The sequence below is a fragment of the Schistocerca serialis genome, chromosome 8, assembly GCF_023864345.2.
Source record: "Schistocerca serialis cubense isolate TAMUIC-IGC-003099 chromosome 8, iqSchSeri2.2, whole genome shotgun sequence".
NCBI lineage: Eukaryota > Metazoa > Arthropoda > Insecta > Orthoptera > Acrididae > Schistocerca > Schistocerca serialis.
The window spans coordinates 454,227,197-454,240,250 of NC_064645.1; the positions used below are offsets into that span (position 1 = coordinate 454,227,197).

Here is a 13,054-nt window from a genome sequence, read left to right on the forward strand (position 1 = left end):
ACAACCTTCTTTCATGATTCTTAAACCAAGTGTTAGTTATGATTATGTTGTGCTCTGTGCAAAATTCTACCAGGCGGCTTCCTCTTTCATTTCTGTCCCCCAATCCATATTCACCTACTATGTTTCCTTCTCTCCCTTTTCCTACACTCGAATTCCAGTCACCCATGACTATTAAATTTTCGTCTCCCTTCACAATCTGAATAATTTCTTTTATTTCATCATACATTTCTTCAATTTCTTCGTCATCTGCAGAGCTAGTTGGCATATAAACTTGTACTACTGTAGTAGGCGTGGGCTTCGTATCTATCTTGGCCACAATAATGCGTTCACTATGCTGTTTGTAGTAGCTTACCCGCATTCCTATTTTCCTATTCATTATTAAACCTACTCCTGCATTACCCCTATTTGATTTTGTGTTTATAACCCTGTAGTCACCTGACCAGAAGTCTTGTTCCTCCTGCCACCGAACTTCACTAATTCCCACTATATCTAACTTCAACCTATCCATTTCCCTTTTTAAATTTTCTAACCTACCTGCCCGATTAAGGGATCTGACATTCCACGCTCCGATCCGTAGAACGCCAGTTTTCTTTCTCCTGATAACGACATCCTCTTGAGTAGTCCCCGCCCGGAGATCCGAATGGGGGACTATTTTACCTCCGGAATATTTTACCCAAGAGGACGCCATCATCATGTAATCATACAGTAAAGCTGCATGCCCTCGGGAAAAATTACGGCTGTAGTTTCCCCTTGCTTTCAGCCGTTCGCAGTACCAGCACAGCAAGGCCGTTTTGGTTATTGTTACAAGGCCAGATCAGTCAATCATCCAGACTGTTGCCCTTGCAACTACTGAAAAGGCTGCTGCCCCTCTTCAGAAACCACACGTTTGTCTGGCCTCTCAACAGATACCCCTCCGTTGTGGTTGCACCTACGGTACGGCTATCTGTATCGCTGAGGCACGCAAGCCTCCCCACCAACGGCAAGGTCCATGGTTCATGGGGGGGTTCAGGATATATGACATCATAAACACTAAGGTGTGTGGAAAACTTTAGCATCTTGTATGATGTTTAAATTTATTATTACTAACCCACTGAATTGATTTTGATTAAATTTGGTAAGGGGATAGTTTGAACCCTGAGGAGGAACACAGGCTACTTTAGAAAGTCAGTAGTGAAAGATACTTAGCCTATTGATTTGAAGAGTATTACGCAAATAAGGGAAAAATATTTACTCTTGGAAAAAAAGCTATTTAGTCTTTGACTTATGAACTTTTATCAAATTAGGTTAATATGTTCTATGTGATACAATTCACAGGCATGAATACAATGTTTATCCAATCTTAAACATGTTTAATGTATACTTACACACTATTTGTTCTATAATGTATAGGTTGTATAATGTATAGCTACTGTGTACTATCCAGTATTTGAGAATGAGAACACTCATTGACTTTAAGTGAACTCTATACATAAGTTCACACCTCTACAAGATCTCTTTTCGTCTGCACCCTCCACAAAATGATGAAAATAAAAAAAAATATTGCTTATTACATTTTTGTTCTTCAGGCAATAAAACTGTCCCTTCAGGCTTGACATTTTAATTTATCACTTCTTTACTACAAACTGTATTCACGTCACATTTTGTAGGCAGTGTTCACGTACAGCACTGAATATATATGGAAAATTTTATCACTATACAGCACATAGTTCAGTATATACGATGTCATAAACACTATGTGCAAAAAAACTGCCACAATGTGCACAACATTTGAATTTATTACTTCTTAGATACTAACTCTACTCTCAACACATTTAGCACACAGCGTTCACATATACTGCTGAATGTACCTACAAAATTATATCACTGTACGGCACAGAGAGCAAGGGGGAGGAGGAGATGAACAGGGAAAGGGAAAAAAGGAGGTGGAGAGAGAGAGAGAGAGAGAGAGAGAGAGAGAGAGAGAGAGAGAGTGAGAGAGAGAGAGAGGGGGGGGGGGGGGGCGTGGAGTAGCAAACGGAGACAGAGGGAGGGGCAGGAGGAGACTGACTAATAGAACTGAAACAAAATAAATACATACCTGGGCAATGCCTGGTACTCAGTTACTAAGAACAGCAAAAAAATTAAAGTGATAATGCAACATTCATGTTAATGGTGGTCTTAGAAAATGGTATGCTACGACCCGTCAACTGCAGCCTATGACACTATCTGGAGCACTGAAATATGCCCGGCATTTCAATGCCACACTTGAAAATAATGACCTTCACTGTGGGCAATTTCCATACTAATTTAATGACTTGTTGCCAGTTACCAGCCACATAAAGTGTTTGTGTCAAATGTGATTGTCAGACTGTTTTTATGCTGTCCCAGTTGAGTTGTCATTCACCTATCAAACATATTTGAGTCGTTTCACCTGAGTGACCACTTGGACAATTATTTCTCAAGATGACTCATTTTTTTATTTTTTGAAGCCAACATTCTGCATGTATTCTCCAAATCTACAAGTTGACTGTGCACAATCCATCACAAACAGGCATTCCACCAATATGCCATGTAAGCATCATTAATTCTTATAACAACACTGTGCTGCATCTTTTGGTGCTCTGAATGGGAGCCACTTCAATGTCGTAGAAATCACAAATTCTTCATTGCAGTGCTTGCCATTTTATGCATTACTCTGGATGCTTTCTCAATTATTTCATAATTATTTATATGGGTATTGTATTTCCCATTTCCATACCGATATGTCTGTCCATATCGGTTTATTCTTTCTTACTAAATGGGACACCTCTCTGTCCTAGAGGATAGATATTTGGTTATCAATAACTTGCCTTCCAATAACATCAATACATTACTGCTTATGACAATTTATTACATTTGTATCACTGTTGTATCATCTACATCTGTATTCCGTAATACTTCCTACGTGTTACAATAAGGACACATTGCTAGTCACCACGTGCAGGAATACATTTGCTGCATGTGGGCAGATAGGGTGTGCTGGTGACAGGGTAGGGCTGCTTGGTGTAGTCGGGAGGTTTGGCGGGGATGGAAGGGATAGTGGAAAAGGAGGGAAGTGGAGGAAGGGAAATAGACTAGTGTGTGTGTTTGTGGAATAGAAAGCTGTGTAGTGATGAAGTGGGAGCAGAGAATGGGATACGTTACTGACGCACAGGGAGTAATGAATATTGTGGTCAGTGGAGGGGGGAGGGGGATGAGGAGTGGGAGGGAGGCGCTCACAGCAAACAGCAACATAGTATATGTTTGCCTATTGCAAGGAGGGTTCCCAACAGCACAATACAGAAAAGCTGGTGTTTCTAGGAAGGATCAAGATGGTGCAATCTTTGCAGCAGTCATTGAAGTGAAGCACACTGCACTGGACAGCATGTTCAGCAAATGTGTGGTCCAGCTGTCTCTTGGCCACAGTTTGTCGGTGGCCATTCACACAGCTTGTTGGTTCTCATGGCCACGTAGAATGCAGCACACTGGTTGCAGCTTAATTTGTAGATCACATGACTGCTTTCACAAGTAGCCCTGCCTTTCATGGAATGAGAGATACCTGTGACAGCACTGAAGTGGGTATTGGTGGGAGGATGTATGGAACAGATCTTGCATCTAGATCTATTGCAGAGCTATGAACCAAGTGGCAAGGCTTTGAGATCAGTGGTACAATAGGGATGGACAACGCTATTGTGTAGGTTCGGTAGGCAGCAGAATACCACTATGGGAGGGGTGTGGGAAGGGTAATGGGCGAGATATTCCTCATTTCAGCATACTACACTCATGCTGACAAATTAAGAAATCATGCTGATAAATGGTGAAACAAGGCTCTGGTGGGCAGTTTGCAGGTTTAAATCACCTCGGGTATGACCCCCCCCCCCCCCCCCCCCCGCCCCAAGAACCACATACCTTTGCGTTGGTGGGGAGACTTGCGTGCCTCAACAATACAGATAGCCGTACCGTAGGTGCAACCACAACGGAGGGGTATCTGTTGAGAGGCCATACAAACGTGTGGTTCCTGAAGAGGGGCAGCAGCCTTTTCAGTAGTTGCAGGGGCAACAGTCTGGATGATTGACTGATCTGGCCTTGTAACACTAACCAAAATATCCTTGCTGTTCCGGTACTGCTAACGGCTGAAAGCAAGGGGAAACTACAGCAGTAATTTTTTCCGAGGGCATGCAGCTTTACTGTATGATTAAATGATGATGGCGTCCTTGTGGCTAAAATATTCCGGAGGTAAAATAGTCCCCCATTCGGATCTCCAGGCGGGGACTACTCAGGAGGACGTTGTTATCAGGAGAAAGAAAACTGGCTTTCTACGGATCAGAGCGTGGAATGTCAGATCCCTTAATCGGGCAGGAAGGTTAGAAAATTTAAAAATGGAAATGGACAGGTTAAAGTTAGATATAGTGGGAATTAGTGAAGTTCGGTGGTAGGAGGAACAAGACTTTTGGTCAGGTGAATACAGGCTTATAAATACAAAATCAAATAGGGGTAATGCAGGAGTAGGTTTAATAATGAATAAAAAAATAGGAGTACGGGTAAGCTACTACAAACAGCATAGTGAACGCATTATTGTGGCCAAGATAGACACGAAGCCCACGCCTACTACAGTAGTACAAGTTTATATGCCAACTAGCTCCGCAGATGATGAAGAAATTGATGAAATGTATGATGATATAAAAGAAATTATTCAGGTAGTGAAGGGAGACGAAAATTTAATAGTCATGGGTGACTGGAATTCAAGAGTAGGAAAAGGGAGAGAAGGAAACATAGTAGGTGAATATGGATTGGGGGAGAGAAATGAAAGAGGAAGCCGCCTGGTAGAATTTTGCGCAGAGCATAACTTAATCATAGCTAACACTTGGTTTAAGAATCATGAAAGAAGGTTGTATACATGGAAGAACCCTGGAGATACTGACAGATTTCAGATAGATTATATAATGGTAAGACAGAGATTTAGGAACCAGGTTTTGAGTTGTAAGACATTTCCAGGGGTAGATGTGGACTCTGATCACAATCTATTGGTTATGAACTGTAGATTAAAACTGAAGAAACTGCAAAAAGGTGGGAATTTAAGGAGATGGGACCTGGATAAACTGAAAGAACCAGAGGTTGTAGAGAGTTTCAGGGAGAGCATAAGGGAACAATTGACAGGAATGGGGGAAAGAAATACAGTAGAAGAAGAATGGTTAACTTTGAGGGATGAAATAGTGAAGGCAGCAGAAGATCAAATAGGTAAAAAGACTAGGGATAGTAGAAAACCTTGGGTAACAGAAGAAATATTGAATTTAATTGATGAAAGGAGAAAATATAAAAATGCAGTAAATGAAGCAGGCAAAAAGGAATACAAATGTCTCAAAAATGGTATCGACAGGAAGTGCAAAATGGCTAAGCAGGGTTGGCTAGAGGACAAATGTAAGGATGTAGAGGCTTATCTCACTAGGGGTAAGATAGATACTGCGTACAGGAAAATTAGAGACCTTTGGAGAAAGGAGAACCACTTGCATGAATATCAAGAGCTCAGATGGAAACCCCGTTCTAAGCAAAGAAGGGAAAGCAGAAAGGTGGAAGGAGTATATAGAGGGTCTATACAGGGGCAATGTACTTGAGGACGATATTATGAAAATGGAAGAGGATGTAGATGAAGATGAAATGGGAGATATGATACTGCGTGAAGAGTTTGACAGAGCACTGAAAGACCTGAGTTGAAACAAGGCCCCCGGAGTAGACAATGTTCCATTAGAACTACTGACAGCCTTGGGAGAGCCGGCCCTGACAAAACTCTACCATCTGGTGTGCAAGACGTATGAGACAGGCGAAATACCCTCAGACTTCAAGAGGAATATAATAATTCCAATCCCAAAGAAAGCAGGTGTTGACAGATGTGAAAATTACCGAACTATCAGTTTAATAAGTCACGGCTGCAAAATACTACCCCGAATTCTTTACAGATGAATGGAAAAACTGGTAGAAGCCGACCTGGGGGAAGATCAGTTTGGATTCCGTAGAAATGTTGGAACACGTGAGGCAATACTGACCTTACGACTTATCTTAGAAAATAGATTAAGGAAAGGCAAACCTACATTTATAGCATTTGTAGACTTAGAGAAAGCGTTTGACAATGTTGATTGGAATACTCTCTTTCAAATTCTGAAGGTGGCAGGGGTCAAATACAGGGAACAAAAGGCTATTTACAATTTGTACAGAAACCAGATGGCAGTTATAAAAGTCGAGGGGTATGAAAGGGAAGCAGTGGTTGGGAGGGGAGTGAGACAGGGTTGTAGCCTATCCCCGATGTTATTCAATCTGTATATTGAGCAAGCAATAAAGGAAACAAAAGTAAAGTTCGGAGTAGGTATTAAAATCCATGGAGAAGAAACAAAAACTTTGGGGTTCGCCGATGACATTGTAATTCTGTCAGAGACAGCAAAGGACTTGGAAGAGCAGTTGAACGGAATGGACAGTGTCTTGAATGGAGGGTATAAGATGAACATCAACAAAAGCAAAACGAGGATAATGGAATGTAGTCGAATTAAGTCGGGTGATGCTGAGGGAATTAGATTAGGAAATGAGACACTTGAAGTAGTAAAGGAGTTTTGCTATTTGGGGAGCAAAATAACTCATGATGGTCGAAGTAGAGAGGATATAAAATGTAGACTGGCAATGGCAAGGAAAGGGTTTCTGAAGAAGAGAAATTTGTTAACATCCAGTATTGATTTAAGTGTTAGGAAGTCGTTTCTGAAAGTATTTGTATGGAGTGTAGCCATGTATGGAAGTGAAACGTGGACGATAAATTATTTGGACAAGAAGAGAATCTAAGCTTTCGAAATGTGGTGCTACAGAAGAATGCTGAAGATTAGATGGGTAGATCACATAACTAACGAGGAGGTATTGAATAGAATTGGGGAGAAGAGGAGTTTGTGGCACAACTTGACAAGAAGAAGGGACCAGTTGGTAGGACATGTTCTGAGGCATCAGGGGATCACCAATTTAGTATTGGAGGGCAGTGTGGAGGGTAAAAATCGTAGAGAGAGACCAAGAGATGAATACACTAAGCAGATTCAGAAGGATGTAGGCTGCAGTAGGTAATGGGAGATGAAGAAGCTTACACAGGATAGAGTAGCATGGAGAGCTGTATCAAACCAGTCTCAGGACTGAAGACCACAACAACAACAACAACAACAACAACAGGGTATGACCATGCAGTGCATTTGACCTGCAGTCGTCGCAGTGGCGCTGGCAACAGTCCACATACGCAGAGGTGTGTTGGAGCATGTCAGAGTACTGTGCAACGAGTAAGTGTGCAGATGTTTTCAGATGTCCCAATGGTGACTGTGTTGAAAATGGCTCAAAGAACACATATTGATATGTTATGAGGGGTAGAATGCTACTGCCACTGGAGGCTGGTCAAACACAGCAGGTCGTAGCACGGGCCCTCCATGTGCCACAAAGTGTGATCTCAAGATTATGGCAATGATTCCAGCAGACAGGAAACACGTCCAGGCGCTACAGTACGGGACGTCCACAGTGTACACCACCACAAAAGGACCGATTCTCACCATTAGTGCCCGCAGACGGCCACGGAGTACTGCAGGTAGCCTTGCTCGGGACCTTACCGCAGCCACTGTAACAGTTGTCTCCAGACACACAGTCTACAGACAACTGAACAGACAACTGGAGACCTGCAAGGTGCATTCCACTGACCCCTGGTCACAGGAGAGCCCATAAAGCCTGGTGTCAAGATTATGGTTATTGGAACAGTGGTCCCAGGTTATGTTCATGGACAAGTCCAGGTATAGCCTGAACAGTGATTCTCGCTGGGTCCCTTAATGTCCTTGAAAGGGACCTGTATGGAGGCCGTGGTTTTATGGTGTGGGGTGGGATTATGATTGGTGCACATACACCCCTGCAAGTCTTTGACAGAGGAACTGTACAGGTCAGGTGTATAGGGACGTCATTTTGCACCTGTATGTCCACCTTTTCAGGGGTGCAGTGGGTTCCACCTTCCTCCTAGTGGATGATAATGCACGGCCCCACCGAGCTGCCATCATGGAGGATTGCCTTGAAACAGAAGATATCATGTGAATGGAGTGGCCTGCCTGTTCTCCAGATCTAAAACCCATCGATCATGTCCGAGATGCTCTCAGTCGACGTATCGCTGCACATGTTCAAACCCCTACAACACTTCAGGAGCTCCGACAGGCACTGGTGCTAGAATGGGAGGCTATACCCCAGCAGCTGCTCGACCACCCGATCCAGAGTATGCCAACCCGTTGTGCGGCCTGTGTACGTGTACATGGTGATCATATCCCATATTCATGTCAGGGTACATGCGCAGGAAACAGTGGTGTTTTGTAGCACATGTGGATGGTTTTCTCAACTTATCACCAATACCGCAGACTTACAGATCTGTGTCGTGTGTGTTCCCTATGTGCCGATGCTATTAGTGCTATTAGTGCAATTATCCTTAATTTATGAGCATAAGTGTATGAGAGGTACTAAAGCCCTGGCAGAGAATGTAGTTCAGCTGCTTCACTCTTGGATGGTAGTGAGTCAGAAGGGGGTTGCCCTTTGGCCTGATGTTGGGTACGTGGGATGTGGTAGGTGACAGGAGATACAAGGCAGGGGAGAACTGTTTCTGTAAAAAGTTGGGAGGGTAATTACTGCCTGTGAAGGCCATATATTTGAGGAGCAACTGCTTGTCACTACACGTATGATGGGCACAAATGGCTAGACTGTATGGAAGGGTATGGTATGAAATGGGTGGCAGCTGTCGAAGTGGTGGTGTTGTGGAAGGTTAGTAGCTTGATATGTGGCTTGTTGGATTGAGGACAACCAGGTGAAGCAAATGGGAGAGAAGGTGTTGAGGTTCTAGAGGAACATGGATAGAGTGTCCTCACCCTCAATCTAGACCACGAATATGTCGTCAATGAATTTGGTCCAAGTGTAGGGTATGGGATTCTGGGAGGTTAGGAAGGATTCCTCTAGATGCCCAATGAATAGGTTGGCATAAAATGGTGTCATGCAGGTGCACATTACTGTACTGTGATTTGTTTGTAGGTGAAGCCTTTGAAGGGGTAGTAATTGGGAGTGAGAATATAGTTGGTCATGGTGACCATGAAGGAAATTTTATATTTGGAGTCTGTTGGGCATTAGGAAAGATAATGTTCAATAGTGGAAACCCCACGAGCATTAGGGGTATGAGAGTAGAGACAGGAGGTTAACAGTAAGGAGCAGGGTACCACGTGAAAAAGGAACTAGAACTGTGAAGAGTTGGTGAAGGAAATGGTTGATATTTCTATACATAAAAGGCAACGTCCTGACTGACTGACTATTGTAGGCGGCATCATTTAAGAAAGGATTTTTTTGAAATTCCACTCCGAAGAGGGTGAAATTGGGGGAGGGGGGGGGGGGGGTGAAGGGTTCTTTTGAAAATGTCTCTGTTAAGGTGATTTTGACAATAGACCTACGAAAATTGGTATTTGGGGTCAGAAATATAGGTTTTTGCATTTCTGGAAATTTAACTCCATAGGGGTGAAAGCTTTTTTCAAAATATATCATTATTAAAGAACTACTGAAGTATTTTTAAAGCTACATTTATGAACAATGGTATCCAACTTCTCAGTTACAAATGAAAAAATAGGTGTTTCAGTGTTTTTGGAAACTGAATCCCTAAGGCAGTGAAATAGGTAAAGAGATTTTTTATGAAAATATTTTATTGTATTTGGCTTCTATGTTAGAAATAAAACATACACATGTGACTGTTTTTGGAAATTCAGCCCCTGAGGGTGGCAAAATGTCTTGTGAAAATATTTCATTGTGAAAGCATTTTTAAAGCTAAATCTTTGAAAATTGGTGTTTGGCTTCTTGGTTAGAGATGAAAAACTATGTGTTTCACTTTTTTTTTTCTTTAATTCAGCATCTAAGGGGATGAAACAGGGTCAGGCTGATTCATTGATTCACTGACTCATCACTGCTCAGCCCAAGCCACAAAGGACAGAAAAGTGAAGTTTGGATAGGGTGTGGATCTTCTACTGTAGGCATTGTTTAAGAAGGGGTTGTCTGAATTCCACTCCTAAGGTGATGAAATAGGGGATGAAAGGTTTTTTGGAAGTATGTCACTATTATGGGATTCTGAAGCTAGAACTACGAAAGCTGGTATTTCTCAATCAAAAAAACACAAAAATACATGTTCCAGCATTTTTGGAAATACACTCACCAAAGGGGAAAATAGTGGCTTAAAGTTTTTTTGAAAATAAATAATTACTGAAGAACTACTAAAGGATTTTTAAGGGAATATCTATGACAATTGGTTCTTGACTTCTCAGTTAGAAATTTAAAAAAATACGTGTTTCAGAGTTTCTGGAAATTCAACTCCTAATGGAGTGGAATAGGGGATGAGAATTTTTAAGAAAATATTTCATTACATTAAAAAAAAAATTTGAAGCTAAATTTATGAAAATTGGAATTTTACTTGTAGATTACATACAGAGAAATATTTTTTATGGGATAAAAGTTGCACGGAAAAGGCAGGATTAACAATAACTTTGGACGCCAGCTACCAGAATCGCTCTTTGGTCAGAAGTACATTTGGAAAAGACCATCCTCATGTGGTCTTAGTTAGGGTGAAAAGCTTAGAAGGTGTTGCAATTTGTGAAAAACATCAAAATTTGGTTAAACAAAAACAAAACAAAAAATATTCCTGCACACCATACAGTGTATGCGAGCAAAGCAGCAAATACAGAGGGTTATGGGTAATATGGAAATTAACCTTACATCCATAGAAAGGGCTGGAATCCACCAACTAAAGTCTGATCCCAACATTATAATCCTACCAGCTGACATAGGCTCCACCATCGTGGTTTTGAACCGCAGGTATTATCTGTCAGATTCATTCACCTACAACCCTTCCAAAGTGGTTCCATTCCTGCAATACAACAGGATCTCCATTCTCTCCTTACATCCTTAGGCCGATCCCAGAACCTTTCCTCTGAGTCTCTGTCTGTCTCTCCTCACCCATACCACTCCCAGCACTGCGAACTCTTACACAATTCCTAAAGTCCATAAACCCAACCCCCTGGGATGCCCCATTGAGGCTGGTTACTGTGCTCCCAATAAAAAGACACTCTGTTCTAATGGACCAACAACTTCAGACTGTTAACCCTAACCTATCCTAGTACATAAGAGAGACCCACCATATCCTCCTCCAACACTCCACAGTTCTTGTTCATTTACCATGGTGCGATACTCATCACTACTGATGCCACTTCCCTCTACACCAACATCCACAATGCTCATCACCTTGCTGCTACTGAACGCTACCTTCCCAACACCTGAGTGACTACAAACCTACAACCTCCTTCCTGGTCCCCATGACCAACTATACTCTCACCCACAATTACTTCTCTTTTGAAAACATCACCTAAAAACAAATCTGTGGTACTGCAATGTGCATCCACATGACACCACCCTATGCCAAACTATTCATGTGGCATTTAGAGGAATCTTTTCTAACCATCCATAGTTCTAAACCCCTCATCTTGATCAAACTCACTGAGTGTGAGGACTCCCTGTTACATTCCTCCAGAACCTCAAAACCTTCTCCCTCATTCCTTCTCAGCTCAACAAATGAACTTCGTATGGTGACCATCTCCAGGATGCTAAATCAGTATCTCCATCCATATCAAACCTGCCAACCACCAGCAATACCTACAGTTCAACAGCTCCCATCCATTCGATACCAAGACGTCCCTTTCATATTGCCTAGCCACCTACAGCTGTCGCACATGTACTGACACGCAGTCCCTCTCCAAATACCCCTAGGTTCTCACACTGAGGGGTTCACAGATTGAAATTACCCCTCCCAGCATTGTACACAAACATATACCCTGTACCCTATCTCTCCGGTTACCCACCAGTTCCCAAAGTCCCATCATCAAACCACAAAGGAGCTTTGCCTGCTGACAGTATTACTCAGGAATGTAGCAACTGAACCACATTCCATGCCAGGATTTCGACTACCTCTTGTTGTGCCCTGAAATGAATAACATCATACCCATAATCCTTCCCACCTATCCCACAGCGGTATTCCCCCGCCCACCAAACCTATGCAATATCCTTGTCCATCCCTATTCCACTACTACTCCCAACCTCTTGTCTCATGGATCATATACCTACAACAGACCTAGATCCAAGAACTGTTCCATACATCCTATCACCACCACCTACTCCACTCTGGTCACAGGCATCTCCTACCCCATCAAAGGCAGGGCTACATGTGAAAGGCAGTCATGAGATTTACAAATTAAGCTGCAACCATTGTGCTGCATTGTACGAGGGCCTGACAACTATCAAACTGTCTGGCTGCATGAATGGAAACCAACCAACTATGGCCAAGAGACAGCTACAACACCCAGTTGCTGAACATCCTGCCCAACACGATTCACTTTAATGACAGCTTTACAGCCTGCACCATCTGGATCCTTCCTACCAACACCAGCTCTTCTGGAATGCACAGGTGGGAACTCTCCCTGCAATTCATCCTACGTTGCTGTAACCAATTGCCTCCCCCACCCCCTGACCTCACCCTTCTCTAGCCCCTGACCTTTACGTACCTATCCCCATCCCTATTCACACTCCATCACTACACAGCCTATTAGTCCACCAAAACAGCCACTGGTCTTTATATTTCCTCCATTTCCACTATCCCCCCCCCACCCTCATCAAACCTCAAGCTTGCACCTAGCAGCCCTAAACTGTCCCCAAGCCCCTGTATACTCCCACAAGCAGTCCTACACCTCCCATCTGTGCAGTTCAGAAAAACTGGTGGTAGAAGGGAGGATCCAGATGTCTTGGGTAATGAAGCAGCAATTGAAATCAAGCTGTTATGTTCAGGTTGTTGTGGTGCCAAAGGGTGGTCAACTTCGCTCTTTTTCATAGTTTGGCGGTGGCTGTTCATCATGGTGGACAGCTTGTTGCTGGTTCTACCAACTTGAAATGCTGTGGAATGATTACAGCAGAGCTGGTATGTGATATGGCTACTTTCAGAGGTGAT

General features: G+C 42.8%; 1 protein-coding gene across 1 annotated transcript in view; it reads right to left on the reverse strand.

The window, feature by feature from the left end:
- The window catches only part of LOC126416733 (TBC1 domain family member 23), a 229,456-nt gene that overhangs the window by 212,166 nt on the left and 4,236 nt on the right, over positions 1–13,054 (reverse strand). The window lies entirely within an intron of this gene.